We start from the raw sequence: 19,654 nt of genomic DNA on the forward strand, positions 1-19,654 counted from the left end.
GAAGATTACAGTGCAGGGAAGACGGGAAACATTCATATAGACGGCCGATCGAGATGTAGTCAGTGAAGAACTCTGGCCAAATATGTTTCTAAAGCCGTAGTAGAAGATGAAGATGTCGTCCTCATGATGAAGTAGTTATTCCTCATATCACGTGTAATGAAAATCTCCTGCAGTATTGATAATGTCCATTACAGTGTTGGTAAATGAGACGAGAATTGGCTTTATGGAAGATGAGTCTATGAGAAACGTGATCAGCTACAGACTCCGAGGAAGAAACTGCTTGTTGTCTGTGGCCTAAAATGTATAGGTTTTATTACTAGATGTAAAGCAGAAAACTAAATACTGTAAAATAATATATCTCCTCATATGTTTCTGTGGCATCCCGGTACCCGTTCTACTGCTGCTAAATGAGATAGTTGTAGTGTGATAGTAGACTTGTTCCACTGTGGGCACTGTGAGTTAGGGGATATAATACATTGCATTGTAAATTGGACTTTCCTGCCATCTACTGGCCAATATGTGTATATGAAAGGTAAGTGATTATTCTCCTCACAATAAGCTGCCATAGACACGGCTGGGAGGAGTCTCTCAGCTCAGGGCTCGCACACTGACTGAGCACTGGTACAAATCAGTAGTGGGGGGTTCAAGCTGCCTAACGAAGATATAGGAGACAGACACTATTTCTCACAGAAGAGTTTCCATGCCAGTCCACGCTGGGGGACATTTTTCTCCACATAATCTCCTTCACAAAACACAAGGCTCTTCCAGTCAGGAGAGATACCGCTGTTCGTGTGCTCTCTCTCCTGCACGCTGGTTATCCTGTTTGCTTCTAGCCGGGACCAGATCCACGTGGCTGCCACACCATCGACTACCCCCTGCGAAAGGGAACGGTGGGCTAAAAACTGTGAGCACACCCAGACTTTAGTGTGTTTCCACGGAGAGCCAATCTGTGAAGGTCCCTCCATCAGTGTAATATTTCTTAGACTGCGCATAGCATTTCCTCTACTAGCAAGTCAAGAGAACTCTGCTCCAGCCGCCCTGAGAGGCCATAACCTCGCTTGTCTCATGTGGAGAGAACCATTACTTTCATATGCACAAAATACTGTAACCTTTGCCTTCAAGAGAGACTGTACCCCGTTACCTCCTTCAGTAAAATTGTTATATTTTACAAGTTCACCTGCGTGTCTGGATGCGTGTGATTGCACAAACATCACGGGCACTCCAAACTTGCACCCAGACACCACAACTACAGGAGTGCCCCCTGGGGGTCCTATACCATCCACAAGTGCCACCTCCCGCTTTTGACAATTGCTGTGGACACTAGGGAAGTGTTTAGGGGTCCATAAACCCACTTCAACTACTGTGACATCATTATCTGTTGCCTTTGAGACTACATTTCCCCTTATTATCTCCAGTAATTGTATTATTACACAGGATTTTTATGATGTTACATCGGCTCATCATCTTCTCATTCAGGTCTCTACAATATCAGATTCTCTCAGTGAAGATCTTCTATATAAGAGAATTTTCCTGATTTACCCATCAAACATGGATATGGACAGAGACAAGATGGCTGAGAGGATATTACACCTCACCCTAGAGATCCTCTTCCGGCTTACTGGAGAGGTGAGAGATTCTGATGACGTCACATTACATTATTCTTATCTATGGGAATAACAGATGGACAGAACTGGAGAGGTGAGGACTCTGGAAATGTCTGGAGGGAGATTTATTAATGTGTCTCTCCATAACCAGGATTACACAGTAGTGAAGAAGACCTCTAGTGAGCGCTGTCAGGACCCTGTGTCTGAGGGATGGGGAAGACCCCTGAGCCCAATCACAGGACCTCCACCTCACCCCCTGATACATGAGGACATCAATGACCAGAAGATCCTAGAACTCACCTACAAGATGATTGAGCTGCTGACTGAAGAGGTGACACTGCTGGGAATGCTGGGACATTATACAGTAAAGCTATGAAGGGATTGGGGTGATGACGCCATCATTGTATGTGTCAGGTTCCTATAAGGTGTCAGGATGTCGCTGTCTATTTCTCCATGGAGGAGTGGAAGTATTTAGAAGGACACAAAGATCTGTACAAAGACGTCATGATGGAGGTTCCCCAGCCCCTCACATCACCAGGTAATAGACAGGACTAAATACACACGGCCTATGATTATCTGTATGTAAAACATGAATTCAGTCCCTGTATGTGTTTCCTCCAGATCTATCCAGTAAGAGGACAACACCAGAGAGATGTCCCCGTCCTCTTCTTCCGCAGGACTGTAAACATGAGGATCCCAATGTTCCTCAGGATCATCAGGTAGATGGAGAGAAGGTATCATGAGATCTCCCCTATGATGTGTAGACGTCTGTGAAGGTCTTGTGTTCAGTATTGTTTTATCCACCAGTATTATATGTTTTATACTTGTGTAATGAGGACGGTGGAGATGGCAGGATTAGAGATGATCATAGATGGGACTTCTCCATCTGTCTGTGACTTTTACAATATTTGTTTCAGGGTGAAGATCTGACCCATATTAATACTACAGAGACATATGTGAGGGGTGATGAGCGATGTAAAGAGGAGATTCCTACATATGACTACCCAGGTGAGTAGTAACCACTAAATGCAGAGAAGTCACAGATTCTTCTCAGTCACCGGCTGTGGCTGCTTTATCGGTGGTGTAGTCCGGTCGTATTACAGTCGTGTGATCACCATTTTGCCTCTAGACAACAACATTCTCCTCCACCAAAAACTATTCAAATAATTTTAGACATTGAAAGCCCTTTTCTATAGAACTTACAACCTCGACAATCCACCTCGCTGACCATTACCTGCCCAGATCTGTAAACTACAAAAAATAAAATAAATAAATAAAAAGATTATTATTATTAACTACAAAACCAAATGACAGCGTACGTAGAATGTGCTGACAAGTTAGAAAATCACTTAAAGAAAAATATGATGGTCCTGTTAGAGAAAGCGGAGGGTAATGATGCTGTTGGCTTCCTAGATCCCTAATATCTTATTGGATGAATCCACCCTCTCTCCTTTCTGTGCTGCTGAATGTGCTCATATGGTCCCTACAAGACCAGGTCCAGTCTTTCTGGACAAACTTCACTTTTATGATCTACAACATTAAATGTGCAGTGAGGGACAAGTGTGATTTTCTGTACAATAACAGCAGAGTTTCCCTTTATCCTGACTTTTCAATTTCTTTTAAAACTAATATTTCTTCTTGAAACTCCTCTGACAGAAAATATTTGCCCTTACCATAGTTTAGGTTGCCAAGAGCCACCGAGCACCATACTCTAATTACCCCAGAGAAGTTTCACCACTAGTTACTCATTTTTTACTGATGAAGACTGTTGAGTTTGGTCATTTCAGTAGATGTGTTGTTGTCTATACTCAGTTTTTGACTACAATAGTTAGTGCCCAAAATACTCCTGATTTAACCCCTTCCCACAGCCAGTTTTGTGTTCCTAATCAGGCCCCATTTTTTCAAATCTGACGTGTGTCACTTTATGCGGGGATAACTTTGGAATTCTTCACAAAGGATAATAGGAAACAAATGGATCTTACAAATTATTTTGCATCTTCTCTTTATTCCGACAATACCCTATATACGGTTGTACACTACTGTCTGGGCACAAGGCAGGTTAAGAAGGAAAGGAGCGACATTTAGCTGTTTGAATGCTGATCTTGGTGGATTAGTTTGCAGACACAAAGTATCGTGGTCACTTGGTAGCTCAAAAGATGGCCACCACGAACAGGTTTGGCACTATCTACTCTTGCTTTGCTCATCATTCTTTAACCCCTCTACATGTATCTGGAGTTACACATAGACCCCCAGGCTTGGGCCATGGTGTTACCTGTTCTATGGTGTGAGATGCCAAGAAGAATAGTCAGGTAGTTGGGACAGAACCAGGAAGGCAGAGAAAATACAAAATCAGAAGACACAAGTAAACGGGCCGAGGTCACAACAGAAACAAATCCACAAGCCGGGAGCTGAGCACAGAGGACTGAACCAGAGGAGAACAAGGCTGTATCTGGCAGCTTCCGGCAATATGCTTCCAGCTTTAGTAGGGTGCGGTGCTTTCCAAATGGCTGAAGCAGGGAGCAGATTACTCCAGCTTGACAGCACACACACCCATACTGCCAGACTGGATGGTACTACTGATCCCAGCAACCCTAATCTTACTGGCTGGACAAGTCCTGCACCGCCCAGAACTTCTGGTTCTGACGTCTCCTCCATCACCAGCACCGCCTGCAGAATGAATAAGGCGGCTTCTGGTGACAGAAGCAGACATCGCAGGAGCAGGTCCCAGAGGAGATGGGACACACCATTTGCAGAAGCCCTAATATGACATAATAACAGAAAACCAGAGCAGTAATAATCTTTATTTTTTTTATATATATATAGCGCCAACATATTCATCATCGCTGTCCCCATTGGGGCTCACAATCTAAATTCCCTATCAGTAGTATGTCTTTGAAGTGTGGGAGGAAACCAGAGAAACACGGGGAGAACATACAAACTCCTTGCAGATGTTGTCCTTGGTGGGATTTGAGCCCAGGACCCCAGCGCTGCAAGGCTGCAGTACGAACCACTGAGCTATCGTGCTGTCCTAAGCAGGGCAGCACGGTGAAATCCACATAAAGTGACTCCATTGCTCCATTGTGTAATTTTAATTCCCTCAGGGAATTAATCTAAAGGGGTAGTGACTATTTTGAGTCTACCGGCACTTTCCGGAAATTAGCACGCAGTGGATGTTAGAGAGTGAAAATTGCAATTATTCCCAACACATAGTGCCCAGATTGTGCTCCAGGGGAGACACACCCCGTAAATTAAGTGGGTTCTTCTCACTAAAGTAATGCCAAATGGATGCTAAATGTGCTTTGGCCACACTGCAAGGCTCAGAAGCAAGGGGGAGATTTGACTTTGGGAGATCGGATATAGCTGGATTGGGTTATGGAAGCCATGTTGCTTTTCAAGAGCCTTTATGGAAACCTCTGTTTTTTCCCTTCTTCCATGAGAGCACCACCTGAGAGAGGGTATCCGCCCACCAAGGGTACACGCGGGAGTGCAGTGGTATTATGCACCCCGTGGCTGAGCGCGCCAGCAAGTGGGACTTCCGGGGCTGCGCACATGCAGGGCACGTGTCAAGAGGTTCCGGCGCGCCCTGCTGATGTAGCGTGCCGGGACCAGGACTACACACGCGCAGGGCGCATGTCAGTTTCTGGCGCACCCTGCTGACGTTGCGCGCCGAAATGCTGGGCCATGGGGCTGCGCACACGCAGGGCACGTGTCAGGAAGTGACACGCCCTGCGGCAAGAGCCGCAGTCACCAGAGCAGCAGCAGCAGGGGCCACCAAAGCAGCCTCAGCAGCAACAGCAGCTCCATCAAGGCCACAGCAGTGGCAGTCGGACAAGCGGCAGCAAGACCAGCCGGAGGAGCAGGGCAGGTCGCGAGTCCACCACCTCCAGCCGGGAGCAATCATATGCATTGATCCAGCCTTAATCTCCGGTACCCTGAACGGCAGAGTAGTGAGTGATCTACGTGAAAGTTCACCATAGTAGATGGGTCCCTTTTTTTTCTATGTATTTTTTCTACTAGGAAACCCCCAAAAAGTGTAGTGCCAAGAGGAATAACAAGGAGTGTGCGCTGTGCGGGGTTCATTTTCCCAGCATTTATACTAAAAAGCTTAGCCCGAGTTGTATCCGAGAAAAATCACAGGAAACACCTAATTTTGCTATGGATTTAAAATCTTTAGTCCAGACGGAGGTTAGGGACTCCCTAAAGACGTTGGCTACACGTAAAAAGAGTAGGAAGCTGAGACGTCATACATCAGACTCAGAAGAATCTGTAGTATTCCAGGGCAAGGGGAAGTCTATTTCCTCTCCTACCTACTCGTCATCCTCATAATCATCATCTTCCTCAGTTAGCGATACAGGAGGTAGGCCGTGTTTTCCAGTGCAAAACACGGATAAGCTGATTAAAGCCATCAGAACAACTATGGGCATAGCCGATACCAAGACCTCTAGGACTGTTCAGAACATCATGTTTGGGGGTCTTGATCAGAAGAAGAGGCGCACATTCCCCGTCAATGAGAGGATCGTTCATCGACAGGGAATGGAAAAGACCTGATAGGAGAGGGCAGTTACCATCACCTTCAAAGAGCAGATACCCGTTTGAGGAAGAAGAGTCAACCAGGTGAGATAAAACCCCAAAAATTGACGTGACAGTATCAAAATTCTCTAAAAAAAAATCCACCCTGCCGTTTGAGGATTTAGGAGCTTTCAAAGATCCTCTTGATAAAAAAGCGGAAACCTTATTAAAACAAACCTGGGAGTGACCAGCGGGAGCATTGAAACTGGCAGTCGCAGCCACTTGCACAGCCAGGTAAATGATGGTCTGGTTGCAGCAGCTAGAAGACCAGATTAAAGGGGACATTCCAAGGGAAAAAATCCTGGCCTGTCTTCCGCTAATGCAGGGGGCGGCTGCCTTCCTCGCGGACGCGTCGGCAGATTCGGTAAGGCTGGCCGCCAGATCAGTGAATTTATCCAACGCAGCTCGCAGAGCTCTGTGGCTCAAGAGCTGGTCAGGTGATGTACAGTCTAAGATGAAACTGTGTTCAATCCCGTGTGAAGGGGAGTTTCTTTTTGGCTAAGCTCTGGATGACATACTGGATAAAGCCGCAGATAAGAAACACTGGTTTTTCAATGTGTTGATGCCTCAGTACAAGACTTCCTTTCGTAAAAGGAAGTATAGCATAGGTACATTTTCCAGAGACCAGGGCAGATGGAAGGACAAGGAGTGGAGGCTTCATGTTCGGAGGCCCTTCCTCTGAGAACAGAAAAACCCCTAAGTGATGGGCCTCCGCAGGTAGGAGGCAGACTGTCCCACTTCTGCCTACCTGGGAAAAAATTACATCCAGTGCCTGGATATTAGGGATTATAAAGACAGGACTAAGACTGGAATTCAGATCCATTCCCCTGCAGACGTTCATGATTTCGTCTCCCAGGATGCCCAGAGAGCAAACAGCCCTGGAGCAAGAGGTATTAAACTTAGTGGAAAAGAAGGTTCTGAGAGAGACTAATAAGCGAGCAGGGGAAAGGATTCTATTCGCCCCTTTTTCTGATAAAGAAGCCGGATGGCTCCTTTAGGATCATAATCAACTTGAAGGGCCTAAACCACTTTCTAATCTACAGACCCTTCAAGATGGAATCTATAGTAGAGACCAAAAGTTTGGACACACCTTCTCATTTAAAGATTTTTCTGTATTTTCATGACTATGAAAATTGTACATTCACACTGAAGGCATCAAAACTATGTATTAACACATGTGGAATTATATACTTAACAAAAAAGTGTGAAATAACTGAAAATATGTCTTATATTCTAGGTTCTTCAAAGTAGCCACCTTTTGCTTTGATGACTGCTTTGCACACTCTTGGCATTCTCTTGATGAGCTTCAAGAGGTAGTCACCGGAAATGGTCTTCCAACAATCTTGAAGGAGTTCCCAGAGATGCTTAGCACTTGTTGGCCCTTTTGCCTTCACTCTGCGGTCCAGCTCACCCCAAACCATCTCGATTGGGTTCAGGTCTGGTGACTGTGGAGGCCAGGTCATCTGACGTAGCACCCCATCACTCTCCCTCTTGGTCAAATAGCCCTTACACAGCCTGGAGGTGTGTTTGGGGTCATTGTCCTGTTGAAAAATAAATGATGGTCCAACTAAACGCAAACCGGATGGAATAGCATGCCACTGCAAGATGCTGTGGTAGCCATGCTGGTTCAGTATGCCTTCAATTTTGAATAATTCCCCAACAGTGTCACCAGCAAAGCACCCCCACACCATCACACCTCCTCCATGCTTCACGGTGGGAAACAGGCATGTAGAGTCCATCCGTTCACCTTTTCTGCGTCGCACAAAGACACGGTAGTTGGAACCAAAGATCTCAAATTTGGACTCATCAGACCAAAGCACAGATTTCCACTTGTCTAATGTCCATTCCTTGTGTTCTTTAGCCCAAACAAGTCTCTTCTGCTTGTTGCCTGTCCTTAGCAGTGGTTTCCTAGCAACTATTTTACCATGAAGGCCTGCTGCACAAAGTCTCCTCTTAACAGTTGTTGTAGAGATGTGTCTGCTGCTAGAACTCTGTGTGGCATTGACCTGGTCTCTAATCTGAGCTGCTGTTAACCTGCGATTTCTGAGGGTGGTGACTCGGATAAACTTATCCTCAGAAGCAGAGGTGGTCTTCCTTTCCTGGGGCGGTCCTCATGTGAGCCAGTTTCTTTGTAGCGCTTGATGGTTTTTGCAACTGAACTTGGGGACACTTTCAAAGTTTTCCCATTTTTTCAGACTGACTGACCTTCATTTCTTAAAGTAATGATGGCCACTCGTTTTTCTCTACTTAGCTGCTTTTTTTCTTGTCATAATACAAATTCTAACAGTCTATTCAGTAGGACTATCAGCTGTGTATCCACCAGACTTCTGCACAGCACAACTGATGGTCCCAACCCCATTTATAAGGCAAGAAATCCCACTTATTAAACCTGACAGGGCACACCTGTGAAGTGAAAACCATTTCCGGTGACTACCACTTGAAGCTCATCAAGAGAATGCCAAGAGTGTGCAAAGCAGTCATCAAAGCAAAAGGTGGCTACTTGGAAGAACCTAGAATATAAGACATATTTTCAGTAGTTTCATACTTTTTTGTTAAGTATATAATTCCACATGTGTTAATTCATAGTTTTGATGCCTTCAGTGTGAATGTACAATTTTCATAGTCATGAAAATACAGAAAAATCTTTAAATGAGAAGGTGTGTCCAAACTTTTGGTCTGTACTGTATAATATCAGCCATAAAGATGTTGTTCCCGGGTTGTTATATGAGTGTCCTCGACCTGAAGGACGCCTATTACCACGTCCCAATCCATACAGGATACCAGCAGTATCTGAGAGCAGCTGTGTATATCCTCAATCATGTGAGGCAATTTCAGTTCACAGCTCTGTCCTTTGGCCTCTCCATGGCTCCAAGAATCTTTACGAAGATCATTCTGGAGGTAATGGCGCATTTGAGAGAACAAGATACTCTAGTTGTCCCTTACCTGGATGACTTCTTGGTAGTATGCAAATCAAGAGAGCATTGAAAACTCGCATTGACAAGAGTCAGAGCCAGCCTGATCAATCTTGAATGGATACTGAATCTAGAGAAGTCAAGCCTGGAGCCTTGGACGGTTCCGTCTTTTTTAGGGCTTATCTTGGACTCAGAGGGATAGACTTGTCTGCTACCGGAAGACAAGAAAAACAGAATTACGTCCCTAGCCTCAGGAGTAGTCAGGAATCCATCCATGACCCTAAGGAAAGCAATGTCTCTTTTAGGTACAATGACATCATGTATCCCAGGAGTCCCGTGGGCTCAGATACACTCCCGATATCTGCAGCAAGATATACTAGCAGCGGAGAAACAACTCAGGGGACACTTGGACAGGAAGATGACACTTTCCAATACAGCCATCATCTCAATCGCATGGTGGCTGGATTGGGAGAACCTGTCACAGAGAGGTCTTTGGTCATATTAGGTCAGGGACATAATTACAGAGTACTCAAGCTGAGATGGCTGGGAGCACATCTGGGAGATCGTGTAATACAAGGAGTCTGGTCGGACAGCGAGAAAGCCTTCTCCTCAAAACATGAAGGAGCTGTCGGCGGTAAATAGTGCAGTGATGAAGTTCAATTCCCAACTACAGGGACAACACATCCGAATTATGTCAGACAACAGTCACCTATTTCAATAATCAGGGGGGCACGAGATCCCGACCTCTCCTGTTAGTGAAAGAGCAGATTCTACAGTTTGCAGAACAACATGAATTTATGCTCTCAGCTCTGCATATAAGAGGCAAAGAAAACTAAAGATCAGATTTTTTCTGTCACCCATGACGGCACAACGAGAGAGGGGATCCGCCCTTCAAGGACAGGAAACCTTCAAGATAAAAAGGGCGGCTTTCTGCTGCGATCCAGCCTGTCATGTCAATGTAGCAGAGCTGAAGCCGTCCTGGGAACCATGGAAAGGTAAGGATGAGGTTGGTTTATTATTTTACTTTTATTGCAGAAGACATTGGCTTCAGCTGGAATGGGCGTGATGGTAAGTATGGTTTAATTTAGAACAATAAAGAATTGTGTCTTTATTTCAATTAAAGGACTTTATTCTGGGTGTTTGTGTTTTTTTTTTAACTTTGACTATGGGGTTAGTAATGGGGGTGTCTTATAGACGCCTCTCCATTACTTACCTGGGCTTGATGTCAGATGGCCTTATAAGCTGACATCAACCCCAACCTTATTACCCCACTGCCACCGCTACAGGGCAGTGGGAACAGCGAGGCTAAGTGCCAGACTGGCGCATCCTATGGATGCGCCATTTCTGGGGTGGCTGACTGCTGGTGTTTCTAGCTTGGGAGGGGGCCAATATTCATGGCACCCTTCCTGGGCTATTAATATCAGCCCCCAGCTGTTTACCTAGCCTTTTATAGCTATTAAAATAGGGGGGACCCCACGTCATTTTTTTTTTTTTTGGGTCCCCCATTTTAATAGCTAGTACAGGCTAGGTATTCAGCTGGGGGCTGATATTAGTAGCCTGGGAAGCTCCGTGGGTATTACCCCCTTCCCAGGCTTCAAACATCTGCCCCAGCCGTCTGCTTAACCTCCGCTAGAGACTAAAATTACGGGGAACCCCACGTCAATTTTTTTTTTTAATAAATCCTTTATTTTAACACTAAATGACAAGTACAGTAACCAACACTGTCACTGTACTTATTATATATGTGACTGATATGTTTCTATCTATCTAATCTATGTGTGATGCTCTATTCTTTCTGTTCTAAATTGTCGGGTACCGGTGTATGCCGCTGCTGAATTGCCGGCTTTTCATGTTTCACTGTGAGCACTTTTCCCATCAATTTGGGCAATCACTGTAATGCCACAACCACCATGGCTGTGACATTACAGTGAGTGGCAGACAATCCCTGCATGATTGGTGCTCTAAATAGCGCCAAACATGCAGGATGGGGACCCCAGCTCCTGCTCGAGCATCTCGAGTACTGAGATGCTCGGGCGAGTACCAAGCAGTGGCGAGCATGCTCGCTCATCACTAATAACAGTGTTACTGTGAAAAAATCCAGTTACGCTTTTGGTGCACGAACAGTTATCGAACATAACCTCGAACAGCCGAATTTTTTGCAAATCGTTCGTGTTCGTCGAACGACTCGAACACCGCCCAAAACAGCTTGAATTTGAGATTGGCGAACAGTTCGAGTCTAACACCGCTCATCTCTACTTTTCGCAAACAAACGAAACAGAAAAACAAGGATCTTCTGCTCCTTAAATCCAACAGAAAGACCCTATGCAGTAGATGCATTACAAATACCCTGGAGCTTTGGCCTAGCCTATGCTTTCCCCCCCGTTAATGTTAATGCCAACGATTTTGAGGAAGATCCGGGAGGAACAGGCAAGGGTCATACTAATCTCCCCATTCTGGCCCAAGAGACCCTGGTTCACCTGGATAAAGAGGATGTCCCAGTCAGATCCATGGGTCCTTCCAGATGCTCCAGATCTCCTTAAGCAAGGCCCAGTCTTCCATCCTCAGAGGTCGGGCATTTGATGGCCTGGAGTTTGAAAGGTCGTTACTAATCCAGGAAGGGTTTTCTCCAGGTCTAGTCACTACTCTGCTCAAAAGCAGGAAGCCTGTGAGGACTAAGATCTATGGTAGGACATGGGCAAAATTCCTATCTATTTTGGCGCACTCAGCTAAGGTTAAAATTCCTATTAAAGCTATTCTGGAATTTCTTCAAAGTGTCTTAGATATGGGGTTGGCTACCAGTACCCTTTAGGTGCAAGTATCAGCACTTGGAGCTTTATATAACTATAATTTGGCAGCAGATAGATGTGTTATCAGGTTTAAAAAGGCGTACGATAGATCCAGACCTATTGCTACCCCGAGAATGCCTCCCTGGGATCTAAACTTGGTCCTGGAAGCCCTGACTAAGTCTCCTTTTTGAGCCCTAAGGAAGCGTGAAAGAAAGAACTCTCACTCTGAAGACAGCGATACTGATAGCGCTAACATCAGCCCATAGAGTTAGTGACTTACAAGCTCTGTCAGTAAATCATCCTTTTACACAGGTCACTGTAGATGGAGTTGCGTTAAGACCAGACCTGGCCTATTTTCCGAAGGTGGCCTCCAAATTCCATAGAACACAGGAGATCATTCTCCCCTCATTGTATCCTAACCCAAAAGATTTAGAGGAACAGAGGCTTCATACTCTAGATGTTAGACTGGTTTTGGTTCAGTATTTGGAGGTAACAAGGCCTTGGAGGAGAAGTGATGCCTTATTTGTCTCCTTCCAGGGAGCTAGTAAGGGACTTAAAGTTACAAGGGGAACTATAGCTAGATGGATCAGGGACGCCGTTAGCTTAGCATATTCCCCTAGTAATGTGCCGGTTTCAGAGAACCTGAAGGGCCATTCCACAGAGCTGGTGCAGCCTCCTGGACTGAGAAGGCGGAAGTGTCCATTGATTACCATGTTGCTGCCTTACATATGTTATCTCCTTCTACCTTACCATTACCGGCTTGATCTTTCTTCATCTGCTGATCTATCCTTTGAGAGAAAGGTGTTGCAAGCGGTGATCCATTCCTAAGGTGTCTGTTCTATATAAATCTCAGGTGGTGCTGTCATAGGAGAAGGGGAAAAAAATCATAGTTACCTACCAGTAATGGGATTTTACAGAGCCCATGACAGCACCCTTGTATACCCCCCCCCCTTTTTTTTGATCACTTATGGTGTTCTCTATATATGGGTGTATAGTCAGAAATGTTTTATTGGTGGTTGTTGTGTACTAGCATACTGTCTGGAGGTCCTCTAAAACAAAACTGATGCGGAGGAGAGGTACCGCCTTTTTTATTAAGCAGGTTTCCTGTCCTTGGTGGGCGGATACCATCTCTCAGATGGTGCTATCATGGGCTCTGTAAAATCCTGTTACCGGTAACTATGATTTTTTTTCTATTTACAGACGATGGACCTGAGTGGGGCTTGTTGTTTGTGAGATGAGTAGAAGTTTTTATTGGTATTATTGTTGCCTACATAACTTGCTGGCTTTTTATTCCATATTTGGGAGGCAGAATGAACAAACAGTTGAAAACCACGCTCTACTGGTTCATCCTATGAGGTTTTCTATTAGATTGTGAAATGTCAGTGTCTTGGTGAATAATTAATTCAATATATTTACATAACTTGCCATTATTATAGACAGTTTAAGTACAGTAGAAATTTAAAAAAATATAAAATCCAAGGATATTTTATTGAAAAATAATAGATTTTTATCTTGGCAGATGACTGTACCTGGAGATCAGAGGGACGGCCGACATCTTCAATCTTTAAATCAGATCTTGAGATCCCACAGGATACAATTGAAGTGAATGCCATTACTCCAGATATACCATCATCCCTTCACAGCAAAGATCTGTCACCTGATCCTTTGAAACAGGTCCTGTCTTCTGATTCATTACCGACTACTAAGGAAAATCATAGTCACAAATTAAGCATTAAAAAACAAACTGCTCCTAAAGAAAAGAAGACCTTTTTAGAATATGGAAATAGTTTTCCTCTCAAAAAATTTCTTCCTAAACATCAAAAAATTCACACAGCCGAGAATAGATTTTCTTGTTCCAAGTGTGGGAAATATTTTAACAAGAAATCAGATCTTGTTAGACACCAGAGAACTCACACAGGGGAGAAGCCATTTTCATGTTCAGAATGTGGTAAACATTTTAAACAGAAATACAGTCTTGTTATACACCAGAGAACTCATACAGAGGAGAAGCCTTTTTCATGTTCAGAATGTGGTAAACGTTTTAAATGGAAATACAGTCTTGTTATACACCAGAGAACTCACACAGGGGAGAAGCCTTTTTCATGTTCAGAATGTGGTAAACGTTTTAAACGGAAATGCCATCTTGGTGAACACTACAGAACTCACACAGGGGTGAAGCCTTTTTCATGTCCAGAATGTGGGAAATATTTTAAACAGAAATCAGATCTTGTTAGACACCAGAGAACTCACACAGGGGAGAAGCCATTTTCATGTTCAGAATGTGGTAAACATTTTAAACAGAAATACAGTCTTGTTATACACCAGAGAACTCATACAGAGGAGAAGCCTTTTTTATGTTCAGAATGTGGTAAACATTTTAAACGGAAATACAGTCTTGTTATACACCAGAGAACTCATACAGAGGAGAAGCCTTTTTTCTGTTCAGAATGTGGTAAACATTTTAAATGGAAATACAGTCTTGTTATACACCAGAGAACTCACACAGGGGAGAAGCCTTTTTCATGTTCAGAATGTGGTAAACGTTTTAAACGGAAATGCCATCTTGTTGAACACTACAGAACTCACACAGGGGAGAAGCCTTTTTCATGTTCAGAATGTGGGAAATATTTTAAACAGAAATGCCATCTTGTTGAACACTACAGAACTCACACAGGGGAGAAGCCTTTTTCATGTTCGGAATGTGGTAAACATTTTACACAGAAGTACAGTCTTGTTATACACCAGAGAACTCATACAGAGAAGAAGCCATTTTCATGTTCAGAATGTGGGAAATATTTTACACGGAAAGCAACTTTTAATAAACATCAGAGAAGTCACACAGGGGAGAAGCCTTTTTCATGTTCAGAATGTGGTAAACGTTTTAAACGGAAATGCCATCTTGTTGAACACTACAGAACTCACACAGGGGAGAAGCCTTTTTCATGTTCAGAATGTGGGAAATATTTTAAACAGAAATGCCATCTTGTTGAACACTACAGAACTCACACAGGGGAGAAGCCTTTTTCATGTTCGGAATGTGGTAAACATTTTACACAGAAGTACAGTCTTGTTATACACCAGAGAACTCATACAGAGAAGAAGCCATTTTCATGTTCAGAATGTGGGAAATATTTTACACGGAAAGCAACTTTTAATAAACATCAGAGAAGTCACACAGGGGAGAAGCCTTTTTCAAAATTCAATTTTTATTGAAAGGTTAAATAATTTTCAATTACAAAAATACAAAAAAAAAAGAATAACCAGGACAATATCAGCATCAGTATATCATAGAATAGAAGTATAAGGTCCAATAAAACATCAAGTTATAGGAAGAAAAAGGAAGGAAAGGAACATTTTACGCCAACAGTATTACAATTATGAAGTTACTAAAATCCAATGGAAACTATACATAGTGCAGCCAGGCCCGAACCAATGCAGAGCACAATCCGGACAGAGAAGAAACGCACCAGAGAAAAGGGTGGGTCACATTAGTGTGATGTAAGACGGTAGGCATCGGATTCCTGGAATTCAATCCAGTCTCTCCAAGACTCACAGTATCTATCACAATCAGTGGGGGATCGGGCAATCAAATGTTCCATCCTATTTAGAAGAGCTATGTCACAGAACCACTCCTCCAGAGTAGGTGGAGAAGTACTTTTCCAGTGACGAGGAATGATATTCTTAGCAGCCTGTATAAGGTAGCTTACTAAAGACCTTTTGTATTTGGTGAGACTAGTTGGGATCATAAAGAGCAAAAGAGATTTAGGAGAGTCGGGCAGAGAAGCATTTTTCATGTTCAAAATTTGGGAAATCTTTTAACCAGAAAGCGCATCTTGATAGCCACCAGAGAACCCACACAGGGAAGAATGCAGCAACTACACCCAATTGGTCTCTGTACAGACAGGCCCTAGCTGCACAACTAAAAATAACACCTCAGACCTAACTCCCTAATAGGCAGTTGAGGAGTTTCTCTTACCTCCTGAGGAATCAGAGGGGGGGGGGGGGGAGCAGCAGCACACTGTCAACAAGGGGAAAGAAAAGTGTGAAGATATGGAAACCCTGAGTGAGAAACTAAGACACATTCATATAGGGCACAGAAGGCAAGCTAATGAGAACCAAAAATAAAAGGAATAAGTATAACTTCCCAGAAACCTAACCGTGGTAGAAAGAAAAGGTACTGGGAGGGAAAGTAAACAGACAAGGAGGATTGTTTCACCTTTGTGGTGAAACTTACAAAATTCATCCTCACCCACAATTATTTGAATTTGATAACATTTATCTATAGGAGACTGGTACAGCAATGGGAAGTAAAATGGCTCCACAGTACGCAAATCTTTTTGTGGCCAAGCTTTATAGTGTCTTCTTGTCCTCATGTCCCATCAGGCCTCTTGCCTACTACCGTTACATTGACGATATTTTAATCATCTGGACAGAATCTCAGCAACAGCTTAAGACGTTCCATGAACACTGTAATCAGTTTCATCTCACCATCAACTTAACACTCAACTACTCCTGTACTGAAATTAACACCTTGGTGGCCTCAGAAAGAACTTTTTGAACGAGGACTACCATACAAGAACAATTGTAAACCAGATTGCAAGAGCCACCAGAATATTATGGAATCATCTCCTACATTTCAAAACTAAACAAGAAATCAATCTGGAGTCTCTAGTAGTCGCCTACAATCCAAATCTGGAGATGCTAATGGGAGCTGCATGGAAATTACAACCATTATTACAAAAAGATGCCGATTACAATCTATATTTCCAGACCCCCCACTTCTGTGATTTAGGCAGCCCCCAAATCTAAGAAGCATCATCATCAGAAACTCCCTGTCCTCTCCAACAGCTACAGGAACTTTTCCCTGCAGCCAGAAAAAATGTAAAACCTGTCTATTTATAATGACCACTGACAAGATAAAGATTCCCAACTCACATCAGGAGACAACCACAAGATCCCAGGTACTTTCAGCTTCATCACATCTAATGTAGTGTACTTAATTATATGTAACCAATGTCCAGCTGGGGGTCTGTACGTAGGGGAGACAGGGCAAAAACTTAGAACAAGGATGAATTCTCATCGCCACACAATAAAAGAAAAAAGATTAGCTCTACCTGTGGCCAAACATTTTTTATCCCTGATCACAGCATCATGGACATGAAATTACTTGTATTAAAAGGTAACTTCAAATCTCAGAGAGACAGAAAAATGTGGAATTACAAACTTATGACAATCTTTGACACACTCACAGATCAGGAGTTAATGTGTCATATGGATTTATGTCAACTAAGGAACGTGCTCCTCAGACCGTTTTGGGCGTCACAATCATGGACCAGACCTCAATCACAGGACAATAAAACTTTCACACTCCTTATCAATGAACTGTTCCAATATTCATGGCCACAACTGCTTCTCCCTCTCCCATGCTAATAGTTCTGCTTCACGCCACTTGTCTTATCTATTGCATTATTCCTGTGCCCTGTTGTGTATAAATATATGACACTTCAGATTTTGTGTTATACTGTGTCTGAAAAGAGACCTGAGTAGTCTTGAAATTTTGCAATTTACCATCTTTTCAGTTAGCCAAAGGTATCAACTACTGAAGACTCTAAAATTTTAATATTTTTCTCCAAACAGCAATTTTAAGATCTCTCCACAGGTGTTCAATGGGATTTAGATCCAAGCTCATTGGCGGTCACTTCACAACTCTCCAGCACTTTGTTTCCATCCATTTCTGGGTGCTTCTTGATGTATGTTTGGGGTCATTGCCATGCTGGCAACCCATGACCTAGAACGCAAACCCAGCTTTCTGAGACTAGGCACTACATTGCCACACAAAATCCTTTGGTAATCTTCAGATTTCATGATGACTTGCACACAGTGAAGGCACCCAATGCCAGAGGCAGTAAAACCACTCCAAAACATCTTTGAACCTCCACCATATTCCACTGTAGTTACTGTGATCTTTTCTTTGCATGCTTCATTCTGTTTAAACAGTAGAACGATGTGCTTTTACCGAAAAGCTCTATATTGGTCTCTTCTGTCCACAAGACGCTTCCCCAGAAAGGGTTTTAGCTTACTCATGTACATTTTGGCAAACTGCAGTGTAGCTTTTGTATGCCTCTGTGTCAGCTGTGGGGTCCGCCTTATTCTCCTGCCATAGCGTTTCATTTAATTCAAATGTTGACGGCTGGTTCACGTTGGCACTGAAGCACCCTGAGCATGCAAGACAGCTTGAATTTCTTTGCAACTTTGGTGGGGATACTTATTCACCATCTGGACTACCCTTTCGTCAGTTTTTCTTCTGTCCACATCCAGGGAGATTAGCTACAGTGACATGGGTTGTAAATGTATTGATTATGTTGTGCACCATGGACAAAGGAACATCCGGATCTCTGGAGATGGACTTGAAAAATATCAAGAATTTCAAGATTAGAACAATTTTGGTTCTCAAGTCCTCAAACAGTTCTCTTCTCTTTCTGTCCTCCATGCTTAGTATGGCACACGCTTGCACACAATGCAAAGATTGAATCAACTTCTCCCTTTTTATCTGGTTTCAGGTGTGATTTTCATGTTGCCCACACCTGTTACTTGCCACAATTGAGTATGAACGAGTTTCACATGCTTGAAACGAAGTTGTTTACCCACACCCCACAATTTTGAGAAAAGGTGCCAACAATTTTGACCGGTCCATTTTTTGTGGTTTTGTGTGAAATTATGTTCACTTTGCCTTTTTTTATCTGTTTTTTTTTTTGTGTTGTTCACATACACATAAAGGAAATAAACATGTATAACAAAATATGTGTAATTGCAATAATTTTCTGGGAGAATTACGTCATTTTCTGGAACAATTTCAAGGGAGCCAACACTTTGACCTTGACTTGTTTTTGTTGCAGCATTTCATCCTCTACATGTTCAGCTATATTAGAAGGCTTGTAGCAAATTCCAATTAACAGCGTTACATTATTGGCATTTCCTTGTACATTTACCCATACTGACTCTACATTGTCGAAGCTCCCCTCCAATGTCGTCATTTAGCGCAGGTCTTAAGTTGGATTTAATGAAAATACCCACCCCTCTACCTTTTTATCTTTCCTAACCTTTTGAATGTAGTGTAATCCTCTGTTTATCACTCAGTCGTGACTTGCCAGCCAGGTTTCCGTAATGCCCACCACATCGTAATCTGTGGCTGACATTAAGAGTCTCTAATTCATTAATTTTGTTTGCAAGACCTCTTGCATTTGCCAGCAGACATTTAATACTATTAATACTATTAACTATTTATTACTCCTTCTTGCCTCCTTACTTTTCTTGAATGTCCCAGCCCCCTAAATCCTCATTGACCCCTACTGTCTCTCTCTCTGTCTACTCTATCCCCTTATTTTCACAAAAAACCTCCCTCCCCCCAGATCCCAGATTAAAAGCTCTTCCATCCATCTGACCATTTTTCACTGCAGCACATCTGCACCCCCCCCAGTTGAGGTGCAGCCTGTCCCTATCGTAGAGCCTGTAGCCAACAGAAGTAGGCCCAGTTCTCCATGAACCCAAACCCTTTATCCTGCCACTTATTTATCTCCTTAAGTTCCTGCTAACTTTCTAGTGACGCTAGTGGAATCGGCTGTATTTCTGCAAACACTACCTTAGAGGTCCTGTACTTCAACTTCTCTCCTAATTCCCTGTGACCTTCCACCTTCCTCTAACTTTGTCATTGGTACCAATGTGTACCATGACTGCTGGGTTTTCCCCAGCCCCACCCAATAATCTGTTTATCTGATCGCAGGAA

General features: G+C 43.3%; 1 pseudogene; it reads left to right on the plus strand.

Annotated features, from left to right (window-relative positions):
• Positions 1–19,654, plus strand: part of LOC141197813 (uncharacterized) — a 107,736-nt pseudogene that overhangs the window by 24,865 nt on the left and 63,217 nt on the right.

The sequence above is a fragment of the Phyllobates terribilis genome, unplaced genomic scaffold, assembly GCF_046119375.1.
Source record: "Phyllobates terribilis strain yellow unplaced genomic scaffold, ASM4611937v1 Scaffold_88__1_contigs__length_6355796, whole genome shotgun sequence".
NCBI lineage: Eukaryota > Metazoa > Chordata > Amphibia > Anura > Dendrobatidae > Phyllobates > Phyllobates terribilis.